This window comes from Palaemon carinicauda, chromosome 20 (genome assembly GCF_036898095.1).
Source record: "Palaemon carinicauda isolate YSFRI2023 chromosome 20, ASM3689809v2, whole genome shotgun sequence".
Taxonomy (NCBI): Eukaryota; Metazoa; Arthropoda; class Malacostraca; order Decapoda; family Palaemonidae; genus Palaemon; species Palaemon carinicauda.
Window position 1 is genome coordinate 86,486,645 of NC_090744.1, and position 6,297 is coordinate 86,492,941.

The window sequence follows — 6,297 nt, forward strand, 5'->3', positions numbered from 1 at the left end:
AATGTTTTTATCGTTTATAGGAAGGAAGAGGTTTCAGTTACGAACATTTATCAACGTTCTCCAACAGAGTTCAGTACATTGCTAATAATTTCGGCTACGCCCATATATTTGTCTGCCTCCATGGTCTGTTACTGGTCCGTAGATGGACTCATGCATACATTACCTATCCAACAATAGATATGAGATACGTCTCAATCTTACCTTTAGGAAGTAGTTGTGCGAGATCCGTCGTTACCGACTGGTCTCTTGCCTTTAAGCGATCACTAAGGAGATTCGCTGTAATAACATCTTCCTCTTAAGTTGTACTTATTACCCTGGTTTACCGATTTTAACATACTTGGCTAACTCCCATTGCGTTGGTGGCAGTTGGAGTAAATCCCCCTCCCCCCTCTAACAGGAGGTGTATGCAAACTGTCTTGACATCAACTTGAGATGTTACTTGCTACGCAGTCTCTAAATCGACATCAACTTGAGATGTTACTTGCTACGTAGTCTCTAAATCCCTTGCGCTGGAAGGTCTAAGTCTTATTCCACTCGATGGAACTTGCTAGCAATTTTTTTTTTGGGGGGGGGGCAATAGCGACAACCCCAAGGTATTGTTAACATCCTACTGGGTATTGGTTGACCAGGTAGTCCAGAGCCCTTCCCATTTTCGATGGTGTGGAGGAATTTTTCTTTACAGGTGCTGGTACAACCTGTCTCCCGCAGTCTTAATAGCCTGTTATGAAGACAACTCGCCAGGCTGCTGCCAGAGACAGTTTGTAGGAAAATACCCTGGTCCATCTTACTGGGAGGTTAATACACACTAGTTTCGTAAGGAAATTTTGCATGGTGTTGCGCATCCATTCACCGAGTAAGGTGGGCGGACACACTCGATGCCCTGACTTAGAGAGGCACTAAACGCGCTACACGGAATGCTCTCTTGGGCGAGTCTTTCCATCAAGAACGGCACACACAAGAAGAATGGTCAGGGTACCTGGGTGAGCTGAGAAAGGCGTGCATGGGTAGATCTGTTGCCATTTAGAACTGGGAAAAGTGCACAAACCAGTGCGCAGTTCCAGCTCTCTCATCTTGCGGTCGAGTTTTGCCTCACAATCAGGGACACACCCCTTGCAAGTGAACACAGCAATTACATTTAAGAATTGAAAAGGCTCTTGGTTCCGTAACTGGAATAAAAACCTATACCATTTATTAGGGATTATTACTTTTAGCAAAGCTGAAAGGATGAGCCATTAAAATTTTAGCGAGGGTTAACTACCCATTTTTAAACACAAGACTTACCCGGTAGTTATATATATAGCTTACGTCCCCGACGTCAACGGCAGAAAATTCGAAACTCGCGCCAACCGCCAGTTGGATAGCCAGGTGTACCACCCCTGCACCCTAGCGAGGTACCTGGGAACCATTCCAGTGACCCTCATATATTCCCTGTTGTCGCTAGCGGCGACACGTGAATTCTACTCCGTCATTACTGATCGTTTTTTTGGTGAAATACAAATCTTTGGTTATTGACTCCCGCTTGTTTTTTATCTCACTTTGGATATTTCATGATTTTGTTTGGATTAGATGATTTTTGACCTTTGCTTGTCTGAATTCTCTTAGATTTTTCAAAATGGCCACCCCCCCATAACTTTTACGTTGTGTGACTAGTGGTTGTAAGACCCGTATGGCTAAAGCCTCTCTTGATCCCCATTCTCTCTGTGTTGCATGTAGAGGTAAAGAGTGTGATTTAGGTGATCGCTGTGATGAATGTGTTTTGCTGTCAGATCATGAATGGATTGAGTTTGATAGATACAGACGTAAACTCAAAAGGGATAGATTGAGGCGTAGTTCTCGCTCATCTAGAGATATTTGCTCTTCCCATGTCATTAATCCTATTCCTTCACCTGTAGTGGTTGATCCCGATCCCACTATTGCAATTGCTAATGAACCTTCACTAAAAGATATGTTAGTGACGATTCAAGCTCTCGGCGCTAAAGTTGAATCTTTGGCTGCGGACAGGACACAGTTGATGTCCGATGTGCGACCATTAAAAGGTGAAGGTGCAAGTGCAAGTGCAGTGAAGTTAAGTGCAATAGAGGGTGCGCCTGCTCGTGTCTGTCGTCCTCCTAGTCCCAGACCTCTTCCAAGCTCCCCAACCCCTGGGAGAAGGAATGTCGAAAGGCGAAAGGAGACGAGAGGCTTTATCAAATAAGCAGACGTCCCCTCGAATGTACCTGTGGGCGTCTCCCAGGACGTTCGCCCTCACCATTGGAAAGGTAAGGTTATGTGTTTTTCGTCGTCTTCAGATGACCCGTTGCCTAAAAGAGGCTGGATGTAGTCACTGGGATACTCCAGAGCCTTTTGAAAGTCCCCCGATCAAACGTCCTTTTAGAATGCTGGACGTTTCAAAGGATCCTTCTGTGCACTCAGGACCAGGCTTTACCTCATTCCAAGCTCCCAAGCAGCCTTCAGACTGGTTTTCGCCTTCTAGGCGCTCTGTTCCGTTTAGCGATGAGGAGAACGTTGTGATTTCATCACCGATTTCACAACGTTCGGATCCTAACTTTGTTATTCTTCAAGACATGCAGAGCAGGCTCTCGTCATTTATGCATCATACAAGCGTAGTGACAAATCTCATATCAGCGGTCGTGATCGGAGCAGCGAGCCAGGACGTGTTTCCGAACGCCCTCGTAATCGGGGATCTAAGCTGCTACGAACGGCCTTTAGGAAGTGATCGTGATCGTTCTCCTAAGCCCGCAGTCCACAGTTCTTTTATTGAACGCGATTGAGACAGTGTGCCTGTGCGTTCTTCTAAGACGTCGGACGTCCTGTTAAACAGGTTATTGAACGTCCTTGCAAACGGGTTACCAAACGTCCTGTTCTACAGGCTTATGTTTGTTCTTTGGATAAGTCTTTCGAACGTCCTTCGAACGTCCTTCGATTCAGGATCCTGGACTTCCTACAGAATAGGCTGCCGAACGTCCTTGCAAACAGGATACCGAACTTCCTTACAAGCAGGCTGCCAAACGTCCTATCATTCAGGAAGTTTCTCTCTCCGCCAATTATTTTAGTGAGCGTCCTTCAGGTCGTGTTTCCAGGAGGATTACAGTTGAACGAGTTGCTGAACAACAAGCGGTTCGTAGTACCGAACGCTTGTCAGCAGTTGACGGCAAGCCTGTTAATGAATATGATCCTGAATGTCCTATCCCTTGTCATATTTCAGATGTTAGTTTGGATTACGATGAGGAGGCTCATTCTTTTCAAGACATCGATACGGTTCATATACAGGAACTTCTCGTCTCCGATCGAGCTGATCGTGAGCGTTCGGATGAGCCGCACGCGACTCTGCCGCCTGTTACTATTCGCAATAAGCCTATTTCTATTGCGGTTGGCACTCAGGATTTTTCTGAAATTGAAACCGCTCTTAACCCTACTGCTCCCTAAGGAACGTTGCAAGATAAGGAAGTAGAAGGCCAGCGTTCTCCTATGGAGTTTGATGACGTTTCAGAAGACGAGGACTCTGTTTCTTTCCGTCATTCTGCCGATCTTAAAACACTAATGAAAGTTTTTACGGAAGAGTTTTCAGACTTTTTTGTGCCTATAGCTCCGCGCTCGCCTCCGTCTGAGTTTACTCTTGGGAAAGCCTCTAAGAAAGCCCGCTTTACTAAGATGGTACTGTCGCATTCGTCCGAGAGAGCTCTTAAATTAATGGGTGACTGGTTACAGTCTAAGAAGGCCTTAGGAAAGAAGTCTTTTTCCTTTCCTCCAGCTAGACTGGCTTAGAGGTCAAGCATCTGGTATGAGACAGGAGAAGTTCTCGGCTTTGGGATTCCTGCCTCTGCACAGGGAGATTTCTCAAGCCTCGTAGACGCTCCTCGTCGGTCGGCCATGAGAAAGACCAAGATTTTTTGGTCTACTTCAGAGATGGACCACCTTCTCAAGGGAATTTTTCAAGCCTTTGAAGTTTTTAAGTTTTTAGACTGGACACTTGGGGCTTTGGGTAAAAAGGTTGAGACTTTTAAAGAGGGGGATACCTCTGCCCTGGTCCATTTGATGTCGTGCATGGACAAAGCCTTGAGGGATGGCTCTAATGAACTTGCAGCTCTTTTTTTCCTCAGGCATCCTTAAGAAAAGATATCAACTATGCTCTTTTCTTTCGGCGGGGGTGACTCCCTTCCAGAAGTCCAAACTTTTATATGCGCCTCTTTCTCCATTGCTGTTCCCACAAGAACTTATCAGGGAGATTTCTGCAGCTTTAGCTCAGAAGGCTACTCAGGATCTTGTCTCCAAGACTGCTAGACAGGCTCTTCCTCCCTCTTTTACCAGCCGCAAGCCTAAGGAAGATTCTTTTCCCAAGTTTTCCCAGCCCTTTTGAGGGAGATCTTCCAGCAGGGGTAGTTCCAGACCTGATGCTAGAAGGAGTAAGAGAAGAGGTTTCAGAGCAGGGCTAAGCAGAGTCTGACTGCTTTCGCCTTCAGGCAGTAGGTGCCAGACTACTCAATTACTGGCAAGCGTGGGAGAAGAGAGGAGCAGACCAATGGTCTTTTCAGATCTTGAAGGAGGGTTACAAGATCCCCTTTCTAGGGAACCCTCCCCTGGTCTTAGTTCCCGTGGATCTCTCTCCCAGATACAGAGAGGAGGCAAAGAGACAAGCTCTTTCGAACAAAGTGTTTCTTATGTTAGAAAAGGGGGCCATAGAGAAGGTTCAGGATTTTCGTGCACCGGGTTTCTACAACCGCCTATTCCTGGTACCCAAGAACTTGGGGGGATGGCGGCCAGTTCTGGACGTGAGTGCGCTGAACAAGTTCATCATCAAAACGAAGTTCACCATGGAAACTTTGAAGTCAGTGCTAGCAGCAGTAAGGAGGGACGACTGGATGGTCTCATTAGACCTTCAGGACGCCTACTTCCACATCCCCATCCATCCGAGCTTCAGACCCTACCTAAGGTTCGTTTTCATGGCAGATGTCTTCCAATTCAGAGCCCTATGCTTCGGCCTTTGCACAGCACATCAGATCTTTATGAAGCTCATGCTGAATGTAGCAAAGATCCTACATTCAAGGGGCATAAGAGCCTCCCTGTATCTCGACGACTGGCTTCTCAGAGCGCACTCTTACGATCACTGCCTGAAGGATCTTCAGACAACCTTGGACCTTGCAAAAGAACTGGGTCTCCTTGTAAACAAGGAAAAGTCTCTCTTGGTTCCATCTCAAGAGATTTTATATTTGGGGATGACGATACGGAGTCGGATTTTTCGGGCTTTTCCGTCTCCCTTAAGGATAGAGCAAGCCAAGTTGAAACTCAGATCGTTTCAAAGCAAGAAAGTTTGTTCAGCAAGGAAATGGATGAGTTTGGTAGGAACCCTCTCCTCCTTGGAACAATTCGCCCCACTGGGAAGACTGAATCTTTGTCCTCTCCAGTTCCATCTCAACAGCCATTGGGACAAGGAGAGGGACTTGAAAACGTTCATTCCTATCACGAACCCCATCAAAGACTGCCTTCGGCGGTGGGAAGAACCAGACAAGTTCCAGGAAGGTCTCGGTCAATAAAGAGCCCAGACCTTGTGTTATGCTCCGACACCTCGGACACAGGATGGGGAGCAACCCTAAACAAGTTAGAAGTCTCGGGTCTATGGTCAGAGCCCCAAAAATCCTTGCATATCAACCACAAGGAGTTGTTGGCAGTTATTTTAGCCCTCAAAAGTTTCGAGGAATTAGTCACCAACAAAGTAGTACAGGTCAATGCGGACAACACGACAGCATTGGCATACATCTCAAAACAAGGGGGAACACACTCGATATCTCTGTACGAGACGTCAAATAATCTCCTGGTGTGGGCAAGATAGAGGAACGTTATACTTCTGACGAGATTCATTCAAGGGGAGAAAAACGTAATGGCAGACAGTCTCAGCAGACGGAATCAGATCCTTCCAACAGAGTGGACCCTCAACCTTCATGTGTGCAAGAGCCTGTGGCGTCTTTGGGGTCACCCTTGCATAGACCTATTTGCAACCTGGAAGACGAAGAGCTTAGAGGCGTATTGCTCCCCTGTTCCGGATTCAGAAGCAGTCCACATAAACGCTTTTCTGTTGGACTGGTCCAATCTAGATCTCTATGCCTTCCCACCTTACAAGATCCTGTACAAAGTAGTACAGAAATTTGTGACATCCAAAGGAACCAGGATGACCCTAGTGGCTCCCTATTGGCCGTCAAGAGAATGGTTCACAGAAGTACTGGAATGGTGATACACCTCAAGAATTCTTCCTCTAAGAGTAGATCTACTCAGACAACCCCACTTGGAAAGATTGCATCAAAA